This window comes from Hippoglossus hippoglossus, chromosome 13 (genome assembly GCF_009819705.1).
Source record: "Hippoglossus hippoglossus isolate fHipHip1 chromosome 13, fHipHip1.pri, whole genome shotgun sequence".
Classification (NCBI taxonomy): Eukaryota; Metazoa; Chordata; class Actinopteri; order Pleuronectiformes; family Pleuronectidae; genus Hippoglossus; species Hippoglossus hippoglossus.
Genome location: NC_047163.1, coordinates 25685635 through 25701078, shown reverse-complemented (window position 1 = coordinate 25701078; position 15444 = coordinate 25685635). Strand labels below are relative to the sequence as shown.

General features: G+C 41.1%; 1 protein-coding gene across 1 annotated transcript in view; it reads right to left on the bottom strand.

The window, feature by feature from the left end:
• The window catches only part of LOC117772727 (calsyntenin-2-like), a 257015-nt gene that overhangs the window by 177747 nt on the left and 63824 nt on the right, over positions 1 to 15444 (bottom strand). The window lies entirely within an intron of this gene.

The window sequence follows — 15444 nt, the reverse complement described above, 5'->3', positions numbered from 1 at the left end:
GCTTTGAGAGAATTGAACCAAGCCACAAAGCCAAATGTTGAATCAAAGAATTCACAAGTGTTGAATCAAGGTGTTAGGGATTGTGAGGTGATGTATTCTCTCTCTCTCTCTCTCTCTCTCTCTCTCTGAGGTGTGTGTGTGTGCAGATCTTTTTGAGGATAGTTTTGATCATAAACCTGACGTCGTGAGGACACTTTTCAAATGGCTGTTTGAGGGTTAAACTTCGGTTTAGGTTAGGTTGTGATATTATGGTTAGGGGATAAGGAATGAGCACAGAGTCTCCAGGTGTGAAAAAGATAAAAACTTGAAGCTTCATTGACCATACCTCCACTTTGTGTTGCCTGCTCACGGTTTGGTGAGCAGCTGTGATGACTTTTATTTTTGGTTAGTTTTTGTTTGGTCTATTCCATTTCTATTCTATTTATGCGACAAGATATATAAAAAAAAAAAGAAGAACGATGGAACATAATAATAAAATGTTGTTTCGTTCTCTTTACCGACAAAGCAAATATACGGTGTTAGAGTTATGTATGATCTGACTGCAGTGAGGGAGAAAGAAGGGATGAGTGAAGGGGGGAAAACGGCGTAACAGAAAGAGAGAGAGAGAGAAACTCATTCATTTTTCATGGCTGCTCACTGCAGCTGAATCTGCGAGACCAGAGCGAGGGATGAGAGATAACGGTGAATAGGAGAAAAGGCAGCTTTTTTCATCACAACAGCCTAATCGTCTATTTTTTGGTGTCCTCCCATGTTTACCAAAGTTGATGCTGAAGGCCAGACGGTTTCTTTTTTTAAATGATGCCTGCTGCAGCTCTTTCTTCAAGGTCCATCTGCTCGTTGTGAATTGATGAAGTCAACTGTCCACTGAATTTACTCCTCTGCTTTTGACTACTTGTAATTCGAAGGAGCACTGATTGCCCCAAAAGAGAGCTCAGTTGTTAAATTGATCCACTGCCAGGAGCTATGCAACATGACCGTGCAGAATGCATGAGCTGTCCACGATGTCAGCAAACAGTATATAAACTTTACATATGCATTATTCAGTCTATTGAGTGTGCTGTGTCAAGCTGCTGTCAGTCTTGCTCTGACAACCACCCTGAGGGTGAATTTTGGAGGTCATGTTAGCACGAAGTTGGCCATCAGCAAGAGATCGCCGCTATGAAAACAGAAAAGGCGAGCTGTAATCCAATCAACTCCCCCTACCTGCTGTATATTAATTGTTGGAGATAATCTGATTACAATGGTGGAGGCCGCAAGATATGCAAAATGATACTATCCGATAAGACATGTTATGCATTAGTAATACACCAGTCATTCTTTTTTCATCATTAGCATTATCTTGCTATCGTCCTTTCGGTGATGGTGTGTGTGTGTGCATGTGAGCTTGTGAGACTCTGGAAATCCAGATAACCTTTCAGATGATAATCTTTTCCCCCATGACTTGCACATTTCCCTTGCTAGATTATGCTAATGCAACATTTGAGCCACGAGCAGTCGGTGAGACAGAGACACAGGGCTCTATTTTTGTGAATTGGCGGTGCAGAATGCGGCTGATGAAAACAATATGCGCGGGGAGCCGGAGGTGGTAACAATGTTCAGAGCGAGCGTTGTTGAAGACTGTGCAGTATCAGGGGGGGGCACGTGAAGAGCGAGGGTGAGGAGGATTGTTGCTAGTTACGGCGGCTTTGTGGTGTCACCTCACAGTACCTTTGGGTTTCGGATCTGCAGGGCGGCTGGGGCCTTTCTGTATGGAGCTCACGTGTTCGCTTTCAGGATCCAAAAATGAGCAGGTTAGGTTGATCGGCGACTCTAAATTGTCCATATGTTGTTTGTCTCTGTGATAGACTGGCGACCTGATTGGTGACTTTCGTAAGACAGCGATGTCACTAATTCCACAGCTGTGAAGGAAGCGTCTGCGTGCTGTCATGCTTGTATAAATCAACTGCTTCCCGCACTAACCCCGTTGACTTGGGACTCTCCGTTTTGTCTGAGTGGAGTCAGACTGTGGAGTCCGTCTCCACAGCAAATTAAAAATGCATTACTTCAGGTGCAACTTATACGAGACATGGTTTAAATAAGGAGATAAGGCATGCAGTAGATGCAGCTCTGGCAACGCTGGGTGAGTATACACACGGTGTCGGTGGAAATTTTGGGTTTAATAACATAGCTGGGGGAAAATGAAAAAAGTCCTACTTCTACAACTGCCAAACCTCAGGACATCATCCACTACATTCTCAGCCTGGGCTCGATCCACGGACTAAAATATATCTGGTTCTTGTTAGTTTGGTAGAACTTCCACTCTTTGTCAAGCCACTCAGTTACTTTTCGTTTCAATGTGTGCTTTTTGGGGGAGGCTCAACCACATGGTCTGTCAATGGCCAATAATGAGCAGGATTTTTGGAACGCTATAAACCGCTGCAGTGTGATTGTCTCTTTCTCACACTGCACGGTATCGCTCTCCATTTCAAAAATATTTTTTTACCCATTCAGAACGGATGCAACACGTGTAAATAAACCTTTAAGACCGCGTGCAACGTTTGCACGCTTCTCGCTTTAAAGCCAAATAAGACGTGAACATTTCATCCATGATGTTATAGTTTTCAAGACACGTGACTGATTAATTACATTGTTATTCACTGAACTACTCGCAGAAAAGTCCAAATGTATGACGTGAAATGTAGTTTGTTTGTTTTTAAAGTAGCGTTTCAGACAACGACTGATGATCTAAGTGAGGGGAGCGATATTGAAGCAGATTACAACTCTATTTCATTAATGAAAATAACGATGAAAAAGACAATGAGGAAGATTTCGAAACAGTCGATGTTCTTGCTGAAGAGCTGACCAAGGCTCAGTCAGTAAGAGACATGATTAAGGAGGAGGGGATCTCCGTGTGTTTGGTGGGTACATTGTTGTGATCGTGGATTATGATTACAACTATGTTGCTTAGATATACAATATGTCCACTCACATATCCTACCATCACTGGAAATACCTCTATTACAAATGTCATTGGTGCTTCCTTCATGTCTGTCAGACACTTTCTTATGTACAAATATTTGTAATTTTATGTTAGACGCTGTCTTGATTCTGGACTGTTGTAAATATTGTTATTTTGTTGATGTGCTCTGTTACACGTGACATCTACTGTACCTCTGTGAGAGGGATCCCTCATTTTCTGGAGTTTCTACATTTTTGGTTTTGGTCATTTTTCCTCTTGTTGAGGGTTAAGGGCAGAAGATGTTGCACCTTGTTAAGCCCTGTGAGGCATATTGTGATTTGGGAATATGGGCTAGTTTTTCACCAAGTTTAAGGAAAGGCAATGGTTGATTGATGATACAAGCCAAACTTGTATTTCATATCTGCTTCAGAGGCTGAGAAATAAAAGTTTTTGGCAAACGTTGACAATTCTGTCAGCTCTTCAGAAAACCCTCCGGTTTTAGCTTGTTGTTTTCAAGGTTCTTATTCTGTACCTTAGGTCCTGACGGGTTAATGGAGCCCTAATAGATGAAACACCAACATTAAAACCTCATTAACATGCGACACTCATTTCATTGTGCCGCTCTCCTCACCCCTTTTGCGAAGCCAGGTCTGCAGGGCACAGAAATACCACATGAACAGGCAGGTGCACTTCAAGGTCACCAAAATGCCAACACGCCTCAGATCTGCAGGCTTTCTGCAGCCACGAAGACTGCAGCCCAGACACGATAAGCAAGTAAAAAAGAGACTGCGGCATGTGTCATGCACCTGAACATGATGTGTTTTACAGTGCAGCAGTATCTGTCTGCACAGCGTGCCCATGCATGACCGCGTAAGCCGCCCTATCTACGCGGATATGCACGCCCCTCAACGTGGATGAGAGAGTAGTTTAATTAGAGTCTGATTAAACCTCAACATTTCCCCCTCACTCCTCTTTTTTTTGCCTCTCCTCCACCACTTTCCATATTACAGGGCCTCTTGTTCGTTATAAATGAGATGCATTAAAACAGATAGATCACCTCCACTTTCCCACATATATTTCTCCCCCTGCATTTTAATGCAGTTCATTCACTACTTATTACTGACAGTGTAGACATTAAACTCTGTAATAGTTTCACTACAGTACAGATCCCATAGAATCCTGAATACCAGTTAATCACTAGTTAAAGGAAACAATTTGTTTATAGGGTGGATGAATGCTTCATTTCGTGGTTTACAGTTTTAGTGGTGTAATTATTGATTAAAGACACAGTGGGACAAAGTGGAACAAGAAACCTTAACATTACTTCAGAGGTACTTTCTGTCAGATCAGAACAATGCTGCAGAACAATTACTTATTGGGTGTAATTAAACCTTTCTACCCTGACTTACTGGGTTGTAATAACCTTAAAAAGTTTCAAGCCTTGAAGAGTAGTTCAGCAGCACTTTTAAAGCTGATGCGACTCAATGTTGATTTATCCTTTAATTGTCTTTACACCTTAGCTGCAATTTTAATTCCCCATAATCCTCGAACATACAAATGAGCATCATGACATCACACGATGGGGAACTTCAGCGAGTTTGCTTAGGTAACTACCTCTTTCATTGACATCCATCTTTACGGCATATATTTCAAAAGCTTTGTTTGCCTTTAGTTCAGTCGCCGATGGCAGCCAGCAACCTATCTTGTCAAATACTGTACGACTGTATTTACTGTAGAGGAGATGAAGCAGACAGATGGGGATGATCAGCTTCCTGGATGATAAGCATTAATGTGATCTTACTTTCGCATGACTTGAGACTTGATTAAAATGTAGAAGGACTTAATGAAAATGTGTATGATTTTATTTTACGTGTGAGGCAGACAAAGTTTGTCAGCCTCAAGGATTTCTGAAAGTCACATGAACGCTGGCTTGCTGGTTTATGAAGATGGCACGCGAGATATGTTTCCCTGTACAGAAGACAGACTGCATCTGATGTTGTGATTGCGATAGAAAAAGTTACATCTTATCTCCAGGTATTTTTCTATGAAGAAAACAAACACGTCATATTTTTTTTTTCTTTTTCTGCGATTTGCCATTTTTCTTGCTCCCTCGCTCTCTCTCTCTCTCTCCCCACCTTGCCCCTCCTCATTTATAATCTATCGCTCTCTCAGTAGAGGTTCCACACTGTCAGCCAATTCCTGCCTATCTGCGGCCCAAAAGTGGCTGTGCTTGGCTGATTCTACTGATAAGAGACTGAATGCCTGCTGTCCACAAGGAGGAGAGGGATGGAAAACAGAGACAAATGGAGAAACTGAGAAAAGAGTAGAATAACAATTATTCTTGGTATTATTTGTAAAAAAAAAATAAGCAGGGTTAGTAAAATAGCCCAAAAATTACTCACAATTTAAATTATGTTCTAGCTCGTATACACGTGTCGTCTTGATTGCCCCCTGATGGCTGGTTGCAGTATGGGTCATAAACCCTGCCTTCTCCTTGTCAGTGGATGGAAAGTGGACCAAACGAAAAAAGTCTAATAAGTCATTTTTTTCATAGATGATGTATGTTAATTTTTCTGGTTAGTCTGTTATTATTTAATTATTTGATGCTATTAAAATGGGGTGAAATGTCGAGATTGACAGCTGAGACTGACTGGTTGATCTTTTGGGACCTTGATACTGTGGCTTCGAACCGTTTTGACTACTGCCCAGACTTTGGCTCCAAATGATGTCAAAAGCCTAAAATGCACCTGCACCTGTGATATTTTGGCTTCATTTTTGTATAATAGAAGAAAGGGAAGATGCATCTTTATATACAGTCTATGGTTTTGGACGAGGGCTTCCTCTCTTTTACTCATTTTGCACGAACATTATCTCTGGTTCTTGGAACCTTAGTGCCTTTAAGTGAGCCAACACACTATTACAAGAGTTTTGAAACATTGTAATCAAGGATGCGTCATTAACAGACATTCAGCGTTGCCTAATGCTCAACAGAAGTCAAAGGTAATAACAAGTGTGCAGATCGCAAGTGTTAAGCCTAATGTTATTACTGATATTTATACAGTAAACAGCGCTGACCTGTTTTTTCTTACAATTTCTCACATGCCTCCTCTTTTGTTGCCATATCCAACTTGTAGAATACGACACACCCATTGATGTTGAAACAGTTTGCATTTAAAAACCCTCTTTTTATTTTGGGTCAAGGTGAACACCAACTTTTCGGGTTCCAAACCAATTTATTTTTGGTCAAAATACTCCAAACGCTTCAGATTTTGGTGAACGAACAAGAGGGGAAGCTGCTCCATTGTTTTCCCCTAGAATTATTTTCAGGCCTGGTGGTATGTAGACAAAGAGATAACCTGAACAAACATTGCCCACAGGATGGTCTGTTGCCACAGCTGACTTTGGTTGAATGATGCATGATGCAGCAGGCACCTCGCAATTCATGTTTGTATTCATATTTTTGTTTATTCGGTAGATTCCAAGTGTATGACAGAGCAGTCACTAGCAGCAGGATGATTGTTTGTCCCACACACACAGAGGAAACAAATTTAGAGTATCTTGGAGAAGCAAACACATTGTGAAGTTGAGCTGATGATGTATCTGCTACACGTAATGTGATGCATCCTGATGCATGCAAAGGAGGGATTCTGCTTCACCCAGCACCAGTTCCCTGGTACAGCGGTGGAAGCAGCAGTGAAGGCATAGCCCATATTAAACAGGAACGACCTCAAAAACACAACCGTCCCTCATTTATGAGAACAGTGAGTTTGAGTGGTGCAGAGCCTCTGAACGAGGAGAAAAACCTTCAGACCCCTTTCATAGATGCTCAGTTTTCCCAAGATCCACATCACCCAACACCCATGACAACAGCTGGATCCCAGGGGGTGCTCCTTTCCCTTGAGGAGGACCGAGACCTTCCTGAGAAACGCCCTGACACAGGACCACCTCAATGCTCTTGTTGTACTATCCATGGAGGAGGAGGTTGTGAGAGACATTCCTGACTTCAATAGCAAGGTCACAGAGAGGAGAGCAGAATTCTTTCTCAGAAAAGCTGCCAGAAAAAAACAGGTTTTCTCAACAGCAAAAATAAATACATAAATGGATAAAAGGAATTAATGAATGAATAACTATGATAATAATTATAATAACGTGACAGCAGAGTACAGCCTGTGAGGAGTTTTCATGTTTTGTGTGCATGTCTTGAGCTCCCCCTCAAGACATGCACCTTAATTAATTGGTTTAGGTTAATTGGAAACTCTAAATTGCCCGTAGGTGTGAATGTTAGCGTTAATGCTTGTCTGTATCCGTAAAGGACTGGTGACCTGTCCAGGCTGTACCCCGTCTCTCGCCCAATGTCAGCTGGGATTGGCTCTGCATGCCCCCCTCGACTCGTAAAGGACAAGCCATGTAGAGTGGAGGGATTGGATTATAATTACTGACAACAGTAAATTAACACTTAAAACTCCTTATAGCTGCTGCTATAAATAGGCGTCTATTAACAACCAGGTGTCAAGGATAGTGTACATTTGTTAATGTTAACATTTTCAAACACATCTCAGATAATTGGATGTAAGAGATCAGTTGATTTGCAACATTGTTTATTTTATTATTTGGGGTATTTCCTTCTGTGAACTGATTTGTATTGTTGTATCAGATGCTAATTGCATTTAATTGATTTCATTTGGGCTCAAGCATGTCATTTTTTAGGCACAAAACATATGCCCTCTAGATGTCTGTTTTTACATATATATTTGTACATACTATATTTATTGTCATATTAAAAGTATAGATACACTGTAATGCAGACATACACAATATACATATTTAAGTTTCTTTTGTTCTATCAATTTAATATTTGTCTGTGTTATTGTCATTTTTTTTCATTATCATGTATTATCATTATTATGTGTATTTAATTATTGTTATCATGCAGTGTGTTGCTTTATACAGTATTACAATACATACTATCATATATCTTTGTTATCATACTAACTATAAAGTATTAATTCCTTTTTGACATTGGACGTGGCACAGCTCTAACTACCTCCACCAGCCAGTGATGTTTGAAAGAGCCCCTGTGAGCTACTTGACTTGTCAGAAAGGAGACCCACCCCATAAAGAGTCTTTTTTTCTCATCCAAGACATGGGCTGATAGCACACTATCAGTGGAGGATGATGAATCATTTGCATTTACATCAAATGGTGATGAGGGGAGTGTTGGAGGCAGTGTGGGAGAGAATGAGGGACGGATAAGGTCAGGTTGTACTTCATAGAGGAGACACTAATCTCCTCTGGGGGGAAATAAAAGGAGCTACCCTGGAAAGGGTAGAGCTGGGGGAGGGGTGTGGATGGAGTAGGATGAGCTTAGTGTAACCTTATTTAACTGCGAGCAGAGGCACTGTGCTGGAGCAGATGTAAGAATGGAGCATGGATGATAGTGCACGTGAAGCTCTTTATTTATGCCACGATTTCATGCAACAAACAGTCCCACATGGTGACGTGAGGTGGTTGGTGGTACAGTGACAGTCATGTGGAGTAGGCTAACTCAACGTCATTTTAGAGAGCCGAGAGTCACTTTGTTTTGGTTTCTATTTTAACTAGCACAGCTTTTCTAGGCGTACTGGCAGTGTTTAAGAGGGTGAAGTTAGTTCTTCTAACGGGCAGTTCATAACCAGTATGTCTTACATATTTCCAGCCCAGATGTGAAACCAGACCGGACAAACTGGAGTTCATCACTCTCACTACACAAGGAAAATGAGGGTGGGATATAAGAGGAAAATAAATAAAGAGAAAAGCAGGTTGAAAACTGAAACGTTTTTTCAGTTGTGTGTTATGTGTTGTAATTTTTCAAAAATTTGCTGAGAAAAAAAAAGGGAAACCCTAATTTACTCTTTATTTAAATTTATTCATTTAATTTGCACATTTAAAAAAAATGCTTTTTAGAATGTATTTGGTTAGGGTTACGTTTAACCTCGACATGAGAAAAGAGCATTTATTTTTATTAGGGTACTTATATATAAATATTATACCTCCTGTTCATTGTGAAAACCAACAATAAACGTTGATACAACATCATTGCCTTGTGCTCTCTTTGATTTGACCGTAACACACAGATGTAACACATCTAATATTTCCATATGTGTTGTACTGAATCGTAACACTGGTTAGACATTATGATGCTCCAGACCTTTACTTGAGGAAGGTTTCTCTATCAGGAACTCTGTGAATTTTAAAAGAATAAGCCTGAGCTAGAAGACACTTACACACAACACTGCCAAATATACACTAATTTAGATCAATGTGAAAACACAATAACATTTAGCGCTCTGACTGTCTGTGCCTGCATGTGGTAACCACATGATTGCTATGAACAGAAGAATCTGAGCAGGACACAATTCAAAGTTTACAGTCATATTCTCATCTTTCTAGGAAGTCATTTCAAATTATTACACTTTGTAAACATATCCCTTGAGCCATGAAAATCCAATTCAATAGATTAGAAGTTTGTGTGTTACTTTAAACACAGTTTCACAAGGCTAGCAACTAAAATACTGAGGATGAATGTCTAGAGGACTGATCATCTACCTGACATTAAAACAGCCTTAACATCATAGGGAAGTGCACAATGTTGGCTTTGTGTGTGTGAAAGGTTTGAAATCTCAAGGTATTTATTTCCCCATACACACTGCATCAGACCAGACCAGTATTTTTTGGATCTATTCACTTTTGAAAGTCTTTTCAAAACACTGGATCCTTACTCTCTGCAAAGAGTAAGGATCCAGCCTGCTTTGGCGGGAGAAAAACCCGTCTTATCTGCATTGTTGTGAACAGATTTGAGTTCCTGTCTTCCTCTCAGTGGTGGGTGCCAACTCGGTGTTTACTATGGGGTTTGTGCACAACCTCTGGTGAGGCAAAGATCAAGTTCACACACACGCACTTACACAGAAGAAGACCAGTGTGCATGCTGTGAGCAGCATGTGCCCTTTCTGTAGTTTTCCTGCTGTGCAACATAGAGACCAATGCTCTTTTCCCTCCACATGTCCCCGAGCGCTCACATGTTGTGATCTCTTTAACGGCCGCCAAGAGATTGGGTCTTTATTTATCAGACAGGCTGCAGGACAAACAGCATCAGCGGTCTTTACTGTGTTTGAGGATCAAATCCTCAGCCCGCAGTGACAGATTTAAGCAAATCGGAAATGTAAATCTCCTATTGAACGTGACCCTGCTGAGAAAAAAGCAGGGAATGTGCAACAGGTATCACATGCTATAAGGCAGCGGTTAAGGTTTTTTTGTTGCTGTAATATGTTGAACAGAATGGGAATCCATCAATATACATTTCATCTTTTGGCTGAAAATGCAAATGTTTCTGTTGTACTGCAGCAACCTACTGATCCATAGAACCACAGTCCAATTTATCAGAATAATATTAAAACTGTGGGAAAAAAAGCGGGAGAGCCCAAATCATTTTTCAACTCTGGCAGTGGCCCATACACAATCTTTCATCATAAGACACAATGCTGTTGTGTGTGCGTCTGTGAATGTGAAGTGAAATTTAATTAGAGGCCAGTCACACTAAGGTCAGCGATGTAGCAATTGTTTCCACGTTCACGCTCAGCACTGTGCATAGGACCCCTGTGATCACCATGGAGACCAAAAGAACAGAAGTGAGGAAATCTATTTGATTTGGCTGAGCCCACATCATCATCATCATCATCATGATTATCATCATCATCTTCATCATCTTCATCACCATCACCATCACCACCTCCTGACACATCTTCCTACTCATAGGCTCGACATCAAGAACAACATAACTGGAAACAGGCTGCAAATGTATCCATATATTCCAGTGTAAACTATATATAATTTGTAATCAGTATTGTATTCAAATGTATATTGTACAATGAATGAATGAACCTTTTGAAGTTCAGATAATGAGTAATACCATGAATATCAATAGTCACACATCAGTAGTTAGAAATATCTTCTTTGCAGACTACAAACGACACAAGCTTTGTAATTGTTTTGTAAATGCTGGGCACAATGATTTGGTCTGTCTTAACTAGGGTTGGGAACCGAAACTCGGCTCCAAATTAGAACCGAATCCAAAATGCCAAGTACCGGGTACCTGTAAAAGAAAATAGGATTCTGGTTCTGCTTGTCAGTTCTTTAACTGCAGGGACGCCGTATGTATCTGCCTACATGACGTCACGCACTACGCATTATGTCAGTAGGTTTCCTATAAATAAGACGTACAAGCAGCTCAAAACGTTACTATCCACAAATGGTTCAACTCCTACTGATTTCCACTGTGTTGTTATGGAATATATGAGAGATTAATATTCATCACAGATCTTAAAGTTGACAATTATTGATGTAACATTATTTTACAGTGACAATTAGAACATTTCTTCTACTCATTATCCACAAATTCGACTATGTGTTGTTTCTTTAATTTAAACAGTATTTTCAAGGCAAAATGTTTCAACATTGCCTCTATCTCAGTTACTACTAATTTACGCAGTTGGGTTACAGACATTGAGCATGTCTGATAAGGCTCTGAGATGAGTTGTCTGGGTTTTCTTTTGTAATGTTGCCTGTCTACCCCAAGGCGTTACTGCTGCTGCCCCATCAATAAGCAGAATCGGAATCGGAACTGATAGAATTTAAACGATACCCAACCCTAGTCTTAATGGTCTCCAGCCCCCAGGCCCTGACCTAAGCAGTTCTTAAGTGGACAACTGGTTTAATTGTCTTTGTGATCATCCCCCTGGGGAAAGTGTCCGGTTTGAGGGTCACATACAAATGTCTGCATTTTGACTCTGTTAACTTCATCAAACTATGATCTACACTCCAGCCCTCGTCAACGGTCATGAGATTTGGGAAGGGACTGAATGAATAAGATCGGGAAACAAGTGGCCAAAATAAATTTTCTTGGGAGGCTGGCTGGGCTCACCCTTAGTTAGAGTAAGGATCTCAGAAGAGCTTGGTGTTCCCTTACGTCAAAAGAAGCCAGTTGATTTGGTTTGGGTATCTGATCACGATGCCTGCTGAGTACATTCCATTTAAGGTTTTCCAGACATCAACTAAGGAACATAGAACTGACCAAGACAGATTATAATACATATCTCCTTGGCATACCTTGCTTGGCCTGTACTCCTACTGCCACTGCAATCCAGCCCCGGATGAGCAATAGAAAATTGATGGATGGGTGTCCCCTTCCACAAGTTTTATCATTTTCATTATGCCTACCAGCCAATTAGGTTGTAACTAATCACTTAAAATCTAATCATTGTCAAGCTCCATAACCAATCAGCTCTTTGATGGAAGGTCTAACCATCAGCATGGTGTCTCTGCCTGCTTCTGTGGAGATAAAAGGAGAGTGAGGAAGGACAAAATAGATAGGTTGCTCCTCAAGGACTGACAAAATCTAGCCAAGCTAATGACAGAATATAAAAATCCAAGCTAAAAGCAACCTTGGTGAATATGGTAATGAAGGTGCACACGCAAGCTGTACAAATACCCTCTCAGACAGAAAATAAAAACATTATTTAAATGTCTTTTTTCCTTTCCACTCACATCTGATATCATATTCACAGTACACCTATTTCAGGACATTGATCCCCAATGTGGCAGCTCATCCAGCAAGACAATCTGGGGAAATGATCATCTATATGTCTGAAATGTGAGGTGCTGTATGACGAAAGAAAGGAATAAATTCAGCAAACAAAGGAGGTAAAGATGAAAAGAGCTTCACAAGAAACAACTTTGTCATTGTTCTCTGCTCCCTGTGCAGAGGCCGACTCAGAGCAGAGCCGCTTTGATTCTTCTCAATGAGATTAACTTTCTATAAAACTCTAACGAGGATGTTGCTGTTAATTGGAGGCAAATCAGATAAGAGTAATGTGTAGAGGGTTAGACAAAGGACTGTTTAGGACGGGGTGGGAATAAGGGATGAAAGCTGGGTTGTGTAGCTGGCTTTAAGTCCAATCGCTGATAGTAAAATATGTGTATCTGGCATTGATAATAATGATAATAAAAAACAAAAGATAGTATTTCACTCTAGGATGTTGTAGTTTTTGCGTTTCATAACTCTCATTTTCTTACATTTGTCTGTGAGGAACCATCATTGCAGTATGTCTTGTTTGTGTTGACCCCTGTGTGTGTGTGTGTGTGTGTGTGTGTGTGTGTGTGTGTGTGCGTGTGTGTGTGTTTGTCATCAGACCTGGTGAGAGAAACTATTCGGCAGAGGGAGTTGTGAAGGTAATCCCATGATACCTCTGCTGCAGAACCACATCACTTTCTCTTGCTCTAGCTCTCCTCCTCCCATCACTTTGTCTTATCAGTGCAGCTGCCTAATGATGATGAAGCTGTGGACTCAGCAAACGAGTCAGCAAAGCATTACCTATGTTGCACACACAAACACGTATTGCGTTATGGTTCTGGGGTGAGGCAGTGGGTTTATGCTTTAGCTATCAGCACTGACAGGAGTGATTGGTACGCGATTGGTAAGTCGTGTTCGGAGGTCGTTCATGTGACATGAATGTGAGACCTAGCTGTGGGAACTGAAGCTGGTTAAGCTTGGGTGTAACTGTGACAGGTTTGACTTGGACTTAATCTTGTAGAGGCGCTGCAGCCCCACTTAGAAATACATGTCCATCTAAGAATCCGTTCATACCTTTGGATGTGGAAAGCTGCAGTGAATAAGGAAGGAAACAAAAGTCAGACAACCAGTGAGGCAGAGCATCAGATTATAAAGCCCCTTCTGGCTAGTCCGAGATTTTACATGAACCCGCTGAACCAACATTTGTCAAAATGACAGGTTCTGGCAAATAAAAAAAAGAGCCTACATGAACACGGAGGCCAAAGAAGGCTTCTGCCTGGTAGGGGGGGATGGTGCATGCCCATTGAAGTGGAGGGCAAGGGCTTTGCAGGAAAATCTCTGGGCAAAGCCTACATACTCCTGGGCATCACCGGTGCAAGAGAAAGAAAAGCTATGAGCAGAGCTTTAGAGACAGAGGAGAAAGCCTCAAGGTGGCTGTGGATCAGGAGGGACAAACCACGGACTAACGTCTTCTGGACACTGCATGGGAACAGATCCCTCTCAGGTGGGTCTCGTGGGAAAGGAGGTTGGAAGTTGAAAGACCTGAAACCTTTTGATTGACGTGTCCAAGTACATCATCAGTAGATGTAAGAGCCATACACACATGCATACGTGGATCTGTGTGTTCCTGTTTTTCCATAACATCAAGGCTGATCAGTCTGAGAAAGATCTCATCAGTCAGTAACTGCACCTGAGGCCAGTTCCGTAAATCACTGTGTGAAACTGGGAACTATATTGACACAACAAGATCTTATTCTTCACATTTTCATTGAATATTTCTTTGCAAAAGGAGTCATAGTCAGTCCTCTGTCTGAGGCACATGCCAGTGACTTGTTTTTTCATTCTTGCCTTTGTAAAAGAGAAAAAAATCAACTTTAATATGAACCACTCAGAAACACAAAAGTGTATTTATTCCACACAGGAGGGTGGATTAGTAAAAAGGACTACCTCCCCATCTCTCTATCAGCAATACAGTGTATTACTGTTGAAAAGAAACAGTGTTTCTGTCTTTCCCCTATAAGACGCAGAGTGGGCAGCAACGGCTTTGTTTCATCATTCATTGTTATTTAATATTTATGGGCATATTGGTGAATAAAAGTGAAATCAGGAGTGTGTTAGAGAAAGAGAGAACTAAAGCCAGATTGGCGAGTTCAGTTTTTTAGGCATTATTGCACGATGCGGATTGTTGCTTAAAACGAGTGTGGTGGATGCAGCTATTAAAAACTGACAAAGTCCTGGTAATTCATTGTGTGCAATGAGCAAATCCATGTTACTGACTCTATAAGTTAAAGTAGACAGTCCATACCGCACTGTACGTCTTCCACTCACCCATACACTATACATATATTAATGCTTTCACATATGTAGCCTTATTGTCATCCTTCAAGGACAAAGTCAGCAGAGGGAAGACAGAATGGAAGAGGAATGAGAGACAGTCTAATGTTTGTGTTTGCAACTAAAACCCACGGGTATCTACTGTATATCTGTCTGTGCTGCTTACTGTGCATGTTTCCATCGCAGCAGATAGATAAATACACATGAGCTCGTGCAACAGCTAATTTAAAACAGATTTAGACCAGGCAGACGCCACAGACACACATCCGATGAGCTCCAACACAAAAGTGAATGCACGCAGCAAAAACCTGCACAGACGCTGCCATTGTCTCCCATTAAGAGCTATGAAATCTCATTAATGTGCATTAGTGTATTTGAGTAGGGATTTGTGCGGTGAGAAGAATGAATTAGGACTGAGCTCCAGTCCACTCAAAACAATTATTTGTCTTCCATCAGCCAATTAAAAGGCAGCATCCAATGAAGATTACAGTGGGAGGAAAACACTGATGGCAGCGTGTCACTTTGTGTTTGTGGTCTTAAGGCTGAAGATGGCTACAGTGGTTGTCAT